Genomic DNA, 15367 nt, shown 5'->3' with positions numbered 1-15367 from the left:
TTTGTGTGTGTAATTTTGGGAAGAAAACAAATATAGAATGGAGACAAAGTAGAGAAGAAAACGGGATAATGTTTGAGGTATTTATAGAACGAACAGAAGTGACGCCGTCATTTTTTGTGGTGTCGTTATCTAACGGAAAACGTGTATTTTTGTACTCCATATATTAGATAGGTTGTCGAGAGTGGTACGGATTCGCCTCGAAAGTCCTACAGGGTAAAATACTTTCTAACAAAGGTGATTGCGTGCTCAGGGAATATGAATTCGAGACTTCTGATTAAAAATGAAAGAGTACTTGTCACTCCACCACAATTGTTGTTGGTGATAATACACAAATCAGATGTATGTGAAAAGTCATTACTCTACTTTCAAAGTGTCCGTATTTTCATAAAGACACCTTAACTTTCAAAGTGTCCTATCACACCACATAACTATTTAATATCTTTGTAAATGGGCCATTTTGACCCATTCCCTCGTCTATTTAGTGGCGCGTGTTGCTCACTCCCTATGATGAGAAAAGACCCGACCCGACCCTGTTCTTTGAAGAAAGTCATTTCTCCTTTTCTTTTCTTATTTCTCAACTTTCCCTAAAATCTAAAGAAATAGAAAAGTTTTCTCGTCGTGTTGTAGTTGATAATCTTGTTGTTTATGTGTCTTGGTGAAGATTCTTGGAGATTAAAGGTCTAACATGTTAGGGCTCTACATCATATGATAAAAATCTTCTCTTTTTTCGATTATTATGATTTTAGGGATTATTAAAATCTTCTTGTAAAAGTGTTGGAATCGACCTCCTATTGTTGCCATTGTTAAGATATTGTTAGGATATTATAGTTTTTCGTTGTTACAGGTTGATCTTGCTATGGAAAAAACCATGAAATCAAAAAATTAGGGCTATTTTGGGTTTAAAATTAGGGAAGATGACATAAATTGATTATATAATTAATAATAAAGAAAGAAAATGACACCTGGCACTTTTAAATTGGTCCATGACAGTGAAAATACGGAATGACGTGCCTCATGTGCGTGGTAACAACCCAGACGAGGGAATGGGTCAAAATGGCCCATTTACAACGATATTAAATAGTTCTGTGGGATGATAGGACACTTTGAAAGTTAAGGTGTCTTTATGCAAATACGAGACAACTTTGATTGTGTCTTTATGTCTTTTCTCCTCATAAGTAATACTAAAACATTTTACTTTGAAATAATAGTCACGTATAAGATTATTTCTTGCTATTTCTCAGCTAATTTTTTCTTTCTATCATTGTTTTGATTGTATTTATTTTTAATTTTTAGTATATTGAAAAATAGTTCTTCTACCTTACAAAGATAACAATAAGATCTACGTATATTTGATGTTCCCCAAACTTTATTTATATGAATATACTTGATATGTGCAATATATGTTATTATCGCTGAGAGGGCGAGGGTTGAAGTTGTGCATTGTTGTGTTGTACGTGTGCTTAAGAGGTTGGACGTTTAAAATTTTGTGTTTTAACAAGCTTAAGGATTTAGTTGACAAGGTGCTGAGTCATAAAAGATTCAGAACACAAACGCATACAAATATAAAGTTCCATCAAACCATTTCGCTTATACGTGATCTTGATTGGGGTGGACCAAATGGGCCCACCTGTCTAGTTGGTAAAATAATGTTAAAACATAGGGACACCTATCGATGCATGAATGGTTTAAGACCACGAGGGTGCATATTTCTCTTTTTGTCAACCATTAAGGGGATCTAATAATTTTATTTTTTATTTTTATTTTATTTTCTCATTTGATGTTTGGTGTAGACCCTATAGTTTTTCGAATTTTGTATTGAACGCATAATATAATTAAAATCCGTCAAATTTTGTTTGAGCATATCTAATTTGAATTCAGAAAGTTTCATTTGAGAAGATTAAATACTTCTTATTAACGGTGAGGCTCTTCAAAATTTAATTTTGAATTCTTTGATGAATAAAGATTAGAAAGTATTATCTCACTACGATCTGAAATGAATTTGGAAAATGTAGAAATCTCACGTCTAGGATTATAGAAATCAAGGATTGTATTGATGAAAATAATATTGAGTTACAATCTCCTTATATAGGAAGAATTGTAGAGTCTTAAGTTAACTATACTTAGAGTCCTACTAAAATACATATTACTACAATAATAATAATAAAATGGAATTATAAATAATCTAATCCTAGTCGTAATATAATCATAATCATAATATAATTCTAGTCGTAATATAATCCTAATTAATATAAGTAGTCTAATCCTAGTGCAACTCTAATTCTACAACAATGTTGTAAACTCGTCAGTCAGCTTCATTGGACCAGTGGCGGAGCCAGGATGTTCGCTAAGGAGGTTCAAAGTATAAAGTAATAAATATGTGACATGGGAAAGAAAAATATTAATCTTAACTCGCTAAATTTAACTTGTCTTGTTATGCCGCGTTTAGGTTCTTCTTACTTTTTACCCTGCTCCATATAGTTTTTTTTTTCAAATTCTTGTGCTCTTTTTTTCTTTAAGTTTTGTCATGTTTTATTTTATTTTAATTTTTTATTAAATAAATTATGAATTAGTACCCTTTCAATCTATGTTACTATAAAAATCACCAAGATTTTTTAAAGGGGTAAAAATTGACATATTTAGAAAATAAATAAATGACATTATCTTTTTTTTTAGTTCAATTAATTCAATTTACTAGGTTAATCATTTGTAAAAAAACAAATGATCAATAAATCAAATAAGATTAGTTTAATTTTCATCCCCTTAGAATAAATATTGAAAAAAAAAATACAATGAAATTAAAGAAAAAAAAATTAAATTAAATAGATTTTGTTTAAAAACCTATTCACAATGTTAATATTTCTTCGTTCGGTTAAATTTAATTTACTTTATTATATATAAATATTTTTTCTAACTCAATTTAAAATTTAATAAAAATTTATCGTTTCTTCAACTTAGTCCACATAAAGAGAACTATGTAGAAACAAAATGAAAAATACAAATAAGAAGAATCTNTCGTTCGGTTAAATTTAATTTACTTTATTATATATAAATATTTTTTCTAACTCAATTTAAAATTTAATAAAAATTTATCGTTTCTTCAACTTAGTCCACATAAAGAGAACTATGTAGAAACAAAATGAAAAATACAAATAAGAAGAATCTAAAAGAAAAATTTACAAAGAATGTGGCTAATAAATTTAAACAAAGACAAATTGAAAAAAAAAAAAAAACAGCATAAAAAGAAAATAATGAAAAGTAAAAAGGATAAATCTTCACATTGAACCAATAAGGCATTTTCATTTGTTTGAGAATCTGGGCCAAAACTTCTCAGCCCTTTTAAAGCATAAAAAAACACTATTGCAATTTGCGCCTGATGAGATTCGAACTCAGCCCTTCCAAGCGGAACTTGAACCCTTTGACCATTCCGATATCCTTCTCTTTAGTGTTGAGGGGGTTCATTTTAATTAATATATCCATAAAACCAGAATTTGACCTTACATATACACTGTAATTTTTCCGCGAGGGGGTTTGGGTGACCCCCCTCGGTTCCACGTAGCTCCGCCCCTGCGTTGGACCTGTTCCTTTGACATGTTCCAATCATCAGCTTCCTTCTTCATCAACACTTGCTGCAGACACGTCAGTCCGTTTCGTTGGACATGTTCCTTTGATATGTTCCAATCGTCAGCTTCCTTCTTCTTCAACAAAAAATTGTTTCTACTATTACCAAAATGATTGGTGATTTACTTATAATCAAAATCAATATCTTTCACTTATATCATTTCTTACTATAAGATATGTAATTGTGGAAACATATTTTTTTTCTAGGGATCACTTCACGGTTGGTTGATTGTATTAGATTAATTAATCTAGCATAGAATGTTGAATAAGATACTATAGTGAAAGTTAGTGGCATTTTTATTTTTCTTGGCTACCAAACTTGTTTGAAATTTATGCCCCTCTTCATAAGTCATTAACTTCTCCATTAAAACTTTAGGGATACATTTGTCGATTCACTTTTACTTGTCACTTATTTCTAAAATAGGTTTTCATTTTTACTTTACTTTTGACATATCAAGAAAAGACAATTATTTTTTCCATGTTTTACCCTCAACGTTAAATACTTATTTTCCAAGATATTACTCCTTCCATTTCATATTAATTGAATTTTTGAGGTGTTTCACACATTTTAAGAAAAGTAGATTAAGACATAAATTGAATATAATTTTCCACTTTTACCCTTATTAATTATTGTCGAATTTATTGAAGTCATCACATTGAAAATCCAAATGAAGGGTAAAATTGGAAGAACACTCCAAAAGTAATCTTGAAAACGGAACAATTAAGTTAAGGGAAGTGCTAAATGACCAGAAAATTTGGCTAGAAAATTAAAAAAACTATAATATTTTTTTTATGTTAAAATAAACCTATCTTTTCCCCATTTTTTAGTTAAAATGTATTAAAGTTAAAAGGGTAAAAATGTTTTAAAAGGTAAAATAACATAAATAAAATATCATTCTAGCCAAATTTTCTGGCCAAAAAGTTTTTTCCTTAAGTTAATTTGAAAAGTGGAAAATGCCTCAAAAATTCAATTAATATGGAATGGAGGGAATATTTAATAAGTGATAATTTGGTAAAATACATACTCCCTCCGTCCACAATTATTTGGCAGGTCTACTAAAAATAGATGTCCAAAATTAATTGTCAATTTAAATAATCAAGAAACAATTAATCACCTTTTTCCAATTCTGCCCTTAATGATAGTGTAGTTCAATTGAAAAGTTATGTAGACTTTTGGTATTCTTGATATAATAAGGTTATATTAGTCAAATTACACCTTCTATTAAATTTTCCTTGAGGGGTGTGTATGACCTTACCCTGACAAACAATTGTGGACAGAGGGAGTATATCATTAATTATTTTTTTAATGGGTGTGCCAAATCAAATTATGACAAGTAAAGTGAGTGGAGGGAGTAACTTTATCCAAACTAATTCAATAAAAACGAAAAAAAAATCCTGTGTAAGTAATGTATTACTAATTATTTTTTTGTTCTTTTTATATTGCTATGTTTTTTCAAGCTCATTCGTGAAATTTTATTTAGTGTATTGTATATTATAATATATTTCAAACTAGTGTTATGAGGATTGCTTTGTTAGGTGTAGGGGTGTGTATCGATCGGTTCGGTTTGGTTTGATGTTAAGTATTATCGGTTCGTTTTATCGGTTTTTAGTTTTTAAATATGCTAAACCGATAATCAAACCAATAAGATATTTGTTATTGATTTTCGATTTATCGGTTTTGGTCTTTAACAGTTCGGTTTTCGGTTTAACCAATAAGAAAATCTTTCAGAATAAATATATGACTTATCCAACAATTTAACGTTAAATCTACAAGAGAGAAATCTAATTACTCATTAAGTGCAAAAATTCTGCTTAGTGTAGTAAAATTATAGCAAATGCTCACAATTCACAACCCTAGTCGTTGCCGTTGTCGTCGTCATTTTTAGTTCTTCAGGTTTTGATGTTGTGAACCTAAAGACTAATAATACTAAAACCTAAAGGGTAAATGCAAAGATCGGTGTTAATTAAGTAGTGTTAATTGTGTAGGGTCCTTCTAGTTATAATATAATATAGAGATTATATTAATATTTTTGGTTTGATATTTATGTATGACTAAAAAATAAAATAGTAAATTATATTATTAATGGGTTATCAGTTAACCCAATAACCCAATATTAAAAAATCAATATCGAACCGATAACCCAATAAATATTTTTTACAAAACCATTAAATAACCGTCAACCCAATAACAATAAATCAATAACACTTTTTTCGGTTAGATTTATCGGTCGGTTTGGTTTTTGCACATCCCTACTTAGGTCCCTACTTAGGTGTTTGTATATGAATATTCAAAATAGGTTTCAATTGAGAAAGTAATAATTTCTAAAATTAAAATTGTGTTTTGACATAGAAATATAATGTAACGACTTGTTCCCATCGTTATAGAAAAGCAAATGGGAAAATAATTTGGGCCAAAAAAACTTTTTGTAGTAACTTAGAATTTCCTTGCTTAGTCCAGATTTGGACGAAATCAGAGTCACGAGAGTCTAGGGAAATCTGGTAATGAATAAGAGATTTAATAATGGATTCGATTGCATGACTAGATAGCTAAGATGTTAAGGAACCCGTACGACTTTATGAAATCGAATTCGGGCTAGTGAAACTCTCGAAACTGAACTTTGCATGACAGGGTAGTTTTTGAATGTCATGAGTTGGAGGTGTGTTGTGAAAAGGGGGTTTGAAACTCTAATTTCGACACTCTGTTTCCGTGCAAGCCTCCAGGGCGGGATTTATTCCTACACGGTGGGGCCACTGTGGAGGGTTGGGTCCCGCTACAGTGGGCCAGTCGCGACTTAAGTCGGAATTAAATCCCAAAAATGTTATTTTCTGCAAGTTTCATTCTTGAGAGCTAAGAGACGACCCTAAGTGATTTCTTGACAGTTTTTCACGACTTTTGGTGCTAAAGGTAAGGATTATACTCCCCTAATCCATTTTTCGATCCGTAGATCTTAGATTCTTGGTTAATTATTATTGGGGGAGGGTTTTTGGACTGAATTTAATGGTGGGAAAAATCCTTAGATGCAGCTTAAAATCATGGGTTTAGTCTAGGATTACTGGGTTCGTTATAATCCGGATAATAAGACATTTGATTATTGATCCTTGCGTATATTAATTGTTTGTAGACCTAGAACAAGCGGAAATAATCCAGAAAGGGAAGATTCAAGTACCTTAGGGGATTCAACCTTGGTTTCGAGGTAGGTGATGGTTTGATTTCATGTTTATGTGATATATGTTGGTAATTGCTTCATTGCAATGCATGAATGTATATGAATGTAACATTGTTGATCAAACCTAATGAAATGAGTATGAATGAACAAATGTGTGTCATGATTCAACACTGGATTGTATGATTATGAGAATGTACATATGAGTGTGATTGTGGTTGTGTTGAATGGATCTGGTGTCACGTTCTGGCACACTAACTTGGATCAGGTGCCACGTTTTGGTGCATATATGGGATCGGGTGTCACGTCCGGCACACTAATTGGGATCAAATTCCACGTTCCGCTACACTAACAGTTTGGGTATGTGTTCCACGAGAGGACCATTGAATTGCCATATTTACTTGTTATTGAGAATGTGGAATTTGTGCATTGCTCTTGAAATGATAACTGTGTTACTTTCTGTGCATGTCAAGTTTACTTTGTGGTGATTGCTTATATATGTTGCGTTTATTGAAATAGCCGTGTGATCCTACCAGTATATTGTGGTTGTGTATTGATATTACACTTGCTCTTTCTTTGTTGAGTACATGACATCTTCAAACAACTATTGATTTACCTCAGCTAGGAGAATAGTGATCGAGATCGGATTTCAAGGGTGAGCCAGTTCTTTCAGGCTGCCATGGAGTCCTTCATTCTGTTTAGTCCATTTTGTTCGGACTTAGACTATTGTTAGATACTTTTATGTTTGGTTGAGGGCTTTACCCTTTTTTTTTCTTAGATTCGTTGAACTTTAGAGTTTTGGTACATTGACTTTCAGGTTCTAGGGGTTGTTTTTCCAATGTTTTGATAGTCGTTGTTAAATTCCGGAGTTTATGGAAACTCTTTATTTCATTTCTGCATTTAAACCTGCTTCCGTATCTTTAAATGCATAGTATTTTGGTTGAGTTGTTTAGTTAGAGTTGTAGTAATGGTTCTCCCACCGGAGGATTAGTGTGGGTGCTAATCACGACAGTTTGAATTGTGACATATAATTGAGATTTTATGATAGGAAACTCTAAATATTTCCTAAGACCTATTTCTTGAACTTTAAATATTTCATATTTCAAGTTTGAAATTTCAATAATAATGTCGATTTCGATAAACAAACACTCATTTACAATAATCTTCATATATTATTTCAAATTTCTAAAACAAAATTTATGAATAAATGAGAGATAATTCGATTAACAATTTTTCAAAGTACATATCCTGAACTCAAGGGCAAAAAATACAACATTGGATACGAGTTCAATAGAATTTAGTAAATTTATCATAAATTTTGAAACTCAAAATTTTATTTCCGTCTTAATTACTTTACAAGTGTTATTTGTGCATTTTCTTTTTAGGGAATTTTTTCAAAATGTCAATATTTTAACATTTAATAGGATCCATTGTCAACACTTTCAATATTTAGTAAAAATGTCAAAAAATAGTTTATTATGTATCTTATTTAAGTTTTTATTATTTGTTTTAATTGAAAGAATACAATTGTTAAATAGCAGAAAGGAGAAATTTAGGGGAAAAGATAATTTTAAAAAGGAGCAATCCCTTAAAAGTCTCATCAGTTACAAAAATCTAAACTGAATACTTCATCAGCAACCCCATTGTTGATCAATTTTCTCATTATCGATATTCAAGATTCAATTGAAAATATTCAATCTCTGATCAATTTATTTTAATTAAATTTTTTTTTCCAGTTTGGTAAGATAGATTTGAACGAAATAGGACAAAAAAAAATTGTTGACAAACAACTTTGGAGATGGATTTTCTGCTAGAAGTTCGATAAATTTGGTGGAATACAAATTGGACCATGTATTAGTTAATTGCTTCATCCTTAATCAGTTTCTAATTGATTATAGTTTTGATATAAATTTTATACATAATTGTAAATTGTATCTATTTTCATTGTAAATTATATGTATTATGAACAACGTATGAATAATTAGTTTTGGTGGATTCGTTGAATTTTTTTGCTTGTTGAATACGAAAATAATAATGGATTGTTTGAAGACATGTTTTTTTCATTGGCTCTTTGCTTTTAATTTTTCGAATCAAATCGTATTCCTACGAAAAAAAATTTGGAGCGGGTACAATTTTTTACGACAAATGTACTGTATTTTCGTTTATTTATTTGGTATTTGTTTTCTGTTTATTGAACTACATTATATCTTAGAAACCACGTCATATAAATACAAATTTATACCATAACGTAACTTATAATCCACACCAGACAGATACAATAATTATTATGATATAATGAATACACCAAATATGCTATACTGATTTAAAATGAATACAAATGTATAAAGTTAATATGTATCTTAACTTGACTGGATACAAACAACACTCTTGCAATGTCCATAACTAGAAAATGATACACATAGCATAATGAACACAAACACATGTAAATACAGTAACTTGTAAAGCTCATAACACAATCACAAACAAATATGCCATAATGAATACAAAACAATCAAATAATAAGGAGTGAATACAATCTGAAATATCAACACTATTTGTTTTAAAGGAATACAAATGTATAAGTTAATATGTATCTTTACTTAATTGGATACAAACAACACTCTTACAATGTCCATAACTGAAAAATGATATACATAGCATAGTGAATACAAAAACCTACAAGTACAGTAACTTATAAAATCACACAACACAAGTACAACAAATATACCATGATGAATACAAAATCATCCAATAAGAATTCATTAATACAATCTGAAATAGCATCACTATCTAAAGTATAAAAATATCCTTAATTTACTGAATACATACCAATGTACATACCTAGAAAAGGGTGATTCCAAATATGTGGTATTTTATCAAAACTAACAAAATATCCACAACAATATTTCGATCGTTTCTTCCATCATTTTAGCAGTGGATCCTACATTATCCGCTATTTCTTGAGTAATACGTAGATTAAATGATGGAAAATCTCTAGAAAATTGTTGATTAAGTTGGATACCTCTAGTAATTCTCTTAAATTCTGCCACTGAAGAGTGATTTGGAGTTTATCAAGCCCTAAACGTGAATTCAACTACAAACAACAATTTTGAACGATTTAAAAAAAAAATCATAAAACAAATCTTATATGCATATCTTAATCAAAGGGATTGTGTGAATATCTTTATCAAATATATTTTCCAATTTCTAAAAGAAAAAAACAAACCAACAAGAAGGAACAGAGAGAGACAAATTTTGAAATGGAGAAGAATTGGAAGATGAAAATATGAGAGAGAAAATATTCATTTTTTTTTAAACATTTGAGAGAGAATTAATTGAAAAATGTGTAATTAAGGTGAAATAAAATAGGAAGTAAATTAGGATACACAATCTTTTCTAAAATAATGATATTTTGATATTTTTACTAATATTTATAAAGTATGGAGATTTTTACTAATTAAGTTAGGTTTTTTTTACTAGTTTGCTAATTTTTCCTTCTTTTTATTAATGATGATTTTCAGGCTCTTTTCAGAATTCAAGATATTGGGGTCCAAAAGATCTTATCAGAAGTTTTAATCTCCATGTGTTAATTTTCCCATATATGCCAGTGCATTCACAATACATATTTAATGCCAGTTTGATTATGAAAATTATGAAATTTGAAAAAAAAATAAAAATTAAAATATTAAAATAATACCTAAAGATTAAAAGTTTATATATCTTTCAAATTTGGAAATATTTTCGAATTTAATTTCAAGTTAAAATTTTGAAAATTTCTGAAATAAAAAAAAGTAAAAATACGCATAACCGAACAATCATTTATTCATGCCAATATTAACGTCAAATCAAATATTTAAGCTAGTAATTTATTCACAGATTTTGTAAGACTCGAAGAAGAAAAAAAGAGTTTATGAAGTTGTGCGAAAAATAGTTTAGAATTTAAAATTATGTTTGGATATATATTTATTTGAAAATATTACAGTAATAAATTTTTGCGAGTGAAAGAAACAATTCACTTAAACCATTTTTCTTTAAAAAAAAACCTTTCCAAAATCGATAGTCAAATGAAAACTTATCATAAAAGTCACAATACATAAATAAATCATATAGTCACGAATTAAAATGGACATATCACTTAATTATGATAATGAAATAAAAGTTTTTATGCGTAATACATATATCATTTAATTATAATTAAGTAATATTTATGTAAAATATATGTTTTATAATTATTTACTTTCATATAAATATCAAATACGAATAAATTACATCTGCCATGTGGCAACAAATTTGATTATACTTTAAGCTTTATTGTCTCTAAAGAGAGGGTTCATACAAGATCTTCTTAGGCATGAAGAAAAGCATAGTCAAAAGTTCACAAAGTATATTTCTTTCAGAAATCCTTAACTCTTTGTCTGGCTAAAATTACCCATTTTAGTTCAAATCCAACAATTATTTGAATGAGAAAGAGATGAAAAAAAACTTTATACTAATTTTTCAAATTCACATTATCTTTATCAAATGGTTCTTTGACCAACATGAGTTATGATGGAATTGTTGAAATCCCTTTCTCTTTCAATAAAAAGTCTTGAGTTTAAGCTTTTAGGAATGAAAAATATCTCGTTGGAAACGCTACTTCCAAAAGCAATATGCTAATCCAAATTTAATCGAATTTCAATATAAATATCGAGTATTGAGTAGAAAGCTAAAAAAATAATAATCTCTTTGATCAACATGAATTATAGCGGGATAGTTAAAGTTCCTCCATCGTTGATTAGAGATCTTGAAGTTCAAGCTAACGGGATTGAAAACCTCCAAAATAGATCCTACAAGAGATGTGAATTTGAATTTAGTTAGACTTTAATACAAATAAAACTTTTTTGTCTTAGGTAGATTTTTGGCAAAGTGTGTGACCAATAATGTGTGGCAAAGACAAAACAATATATTAGTAAATGGGGCCCAATAATCTTAGCCATATATTATATGCTTTTGCAGCAAGTGCCAATAAATGCCTTTAATTCAAAGTTTCAAACATTGAGTTTTGGCTAATTGTTGAACACAAATCAAGTAGTTGTAATTAACACAATCATTAAGTAATGATGTGAACATTTCTAATCAAAGAATGTTTCAATCAATCATTTAGAGTTCCCATTTTTAGTTCATTCCATATCTTTTGTAGTTCAATCATAAAATTTGTCTGTCTTTCTATTTTCGAAATATGAATATATGACTTGTTATAATTAATCTTATTGATAGTACAACAACATATACTATGAATTTACTGTACAAAATATAAAGACACATACACATTAGTCATATCATAACTTCTTTTTGTATAAATGATAAATAAGTTGATAAATATTATAAAAATTAAAATAAAGAAGGTAAGCGTCATATTATAAATCACACGAAAGGTTACCAATTATCTTCTCTTAAGAAGGAGGTGATGATGTGATTCCTTATGTACCTGTGTCTGTGTCGCTTGACAAGTATACCAATTAATCAGTTGACCTATCTCTAAAAGGACCGATAGAAGAAGTCTAAATATAGTATATAATAGTAGAGTGACCGTCTTCTTTATTTTTTGAATTCTAACTCCTAGCGAATTTCTTAATTAGTGATTATGGTACATTTTTTGTTGTTAAAGCTTTATCCATTTTGCTAGTACATGAATATTATAAAATAGAGCTTTTGGATCAACATTTTGATCAAATTTTTTCTGCTTTAGGAACAAGTTTTCCATGATTTTGCTATTTTGTTATAAATCTCTGTGGTGCGATGAAAATTACGAAAGAATCAAAACAACATTTATTTTCTCAAGATGGAACAATACTTTGAATCAAAAAATAATTAAAAAATATCATGGTACATTTTCTGTTGCTTCGATTGATAAATCAAATCCAAGATAAGGAGTTGGGATATGATGATTCCAAAAATTAAATCTTGCAAATTTATTCCCACAAAACCTGAGATAAATTCATTCTAAAATTAATCTCAAAATTAATGATGTATTATCCATCGTACAAAACGAGCCTATTGTCTATAGAGAAAACAAGAAATGATTTATTATTGTATCAAACCATAGGTATTTCATCGATGTAAAAATGTTCAAATCATAGTAGAGGGCAAAAAAGAGCACCAAGAGATATCTTCTCATCTATTTAAGCCTTGTCGAACAAATTTATCATATACTTTGTGCTTCGAGAAATAACATGTATCCCACTAAATATTTGAGAGTAATCGAGCATGGTAAAAAAATTTCACAAAGGGTATTCAAACTTCGAATCATAAATAAACTATGATATTGAAAGGCTACATAATAATACAACCAAGTCTGAACCACAAGGAATCAAACCTAAGCATCTTGTTTTTGCCAAACTACTACTCTGCATTGTGTCAAAGGGGGTTCAAAATGCTATCTATATATACGAATATAAAGTAATATTTGACCTATATATACAATGTAATTTTCGACAAAGCGTGTTCAGCTCACCACCCCATAAATCCGCCCCCGGGTAGGGGCAACTTCTTAGTTTTCCTCAAAATGAACAAGTAAAAAAGAAGAAGGGAGAATCAACAAGTGATATAGAAGAAGCCTTTTTCCTAAATTGTAAAAAAGTACATAAAGTTTAACACAAGTGGAGAATAGACAGATTAGACTATCTTCTAACGTTAGGAATGTGCAACAAAAAATCAAAAACAATATAAGCAAAGTTTGAAAAAGTGATTTATATTTGAAAAGCCAATGCATTGATCATCAAACTGTAAAAGTATATAATAAGATATCCCTTTTAATTGATCTCTCACAATTCCCAGGTCCTTTCCCCATTTCCAAGGTTTCTTTCATTTACACTTTGATTATATTCTTAGCTTCTTTTTCTGGTTTTCTTTCTGTTTTTTTATGAAAGAAAAAAAATGTTAAAAGAAGAGACCAGGTGCCATTAATTCTTTCTCTCTTTTGTTACTTTGTTCTTTTAGCAACTAACTAGTTTTTAAGATCTTGCTTGTTAAGATTGTTCCAACTTTAACACTCTTTCTTTCACTTTGTTTGGACCAATAGGCTTTTTGGTGTCTAATGTTCTCTAGGTTAACTGGGCTTTTTACCAATTCTCTTCAAATTGGTGCAAGGCCTAGGCCTAGGCCTAGTCAACTTTTTATGAAGAAAAATGCTATGGCTGTGGTATCGAGGCCAGTTGCACGTGCTACCTTCCACCAACACAGATGAGCATTTTCATCCACTTCATTAACGACTAAGCTACACCATTTTAGTGGTACTAAGTAGTAGAGCTTTAACCTATTGAGGTGGAATGAGGATGTGAAGTTCTGAACATGCTACTGAACCAATAGATATAGTAATTGGTAACATTAGTATAAATCTTCTCTAATTTTCGTTTACTTTCTGCATGTAAAAAGGTAGATAAATGACCCACAGTTGTATATAATGGGGGTTTGAATTAGGTATTTATACATGTTTTATGAATTTCCTAATACAAATATAAGGTTTATGAATAATTTCATATTTAAGTTCCAAACTGGTTAAACCGTTAAAGGGTGTAGCATTGGAAACAACCTCTTTACACTGCAAACATAAATGTAAGGTTGTACATTCTACTCTTTCAAGACCCCGCTTTAACCAAATGCTTAGAAAAGATCTCTGATTCTATACCAGACAAAGGAAAGTAATATACTTCCAACTTTTGTTGAATTACTTATTCCTATTAAAAGAAGAGTTTGTACTACTTTGGGTTTTGACAAAGGATGACAAAGGAGATTACAAGTCACGTTAAGTGCTTGGAAGAATCACTTATTAACTCATATGACCAAGTGCTTGAAGCTCTTGAACTAGATTCTACAGTGGCGGAACCAGAAATTTTGACAAAGAAATTCCCAAAAATCCAGCAATGTCACATGTGATATTTTGGGGCTTCAAAACTTTTAAACTTTGTTTTTATCCTACTTCCGCGGTATAACCTTCCAATAAAAAGGATTCAATTGAATCCTCATCCTTATATATGGCTCTGCCTACTTGTTATGATTTACAAACTCGGGATCTCAACCTACTATTTAAAGTAATTTTGGAACACCCTTTACTGATACACTAGTTTCCTCTGATGTCAGGAAGATTCAACAATCTATACAGGCACAAAAAAAATCAACAATATAATTTTCCAACGAAGAGGATTCATTTGGATCCCCTCCCTAATAGATGGCTCAAAGCCCACACCTCATCTATTTCCACCAAGTACCTCCGGCCTCCAACTAGCACAGTTACCGAGTAATCCTGCTCACCAAGGTTCAAACAAATGACAAGAAATCACCTAGTATTTTTATTGTTGTTGGAATTTAAACCCGAGTCTCTAAAGTTTGTACCCAATTCATAGACCACTAGGCTGTTGGGTTTGATAAATCTAATACATCTCATTCACTAGATATCAGTGTTCTTCTTGGAGTTTGTATCACCTCCGGCCAGCACACAGATTCAGAACTGGAGAAGTGCTACAAGAAGGGAAGGGAAGAAGACTTGTGTTGGGTACCTAGAAGTGCTGATGCTACTCTTCCTTTGCAACTACCAGATTTGCAAATCA

The sequence above is a fragment of the Solanum stenotomum genome, chromosome 10 (assembly GCF_019186545.1).
Source record: "Solanum stenotomum isolate F172 chromosome 10, ASM1918654v1, whole genome shotgun sequence".
NCBI classification, from domain to species: domain Eukaryota; kingdom Viridiplantae; phylum Streptophyta; class Magnoliopsida; order Solanales; family Solanaceae; genus Solanum; species Solanum stenotomum.
The sequence above is the reverse complement of the archived record's forward strand: the minus strand, read 5'-3'. Positions refer to the sequence as shown.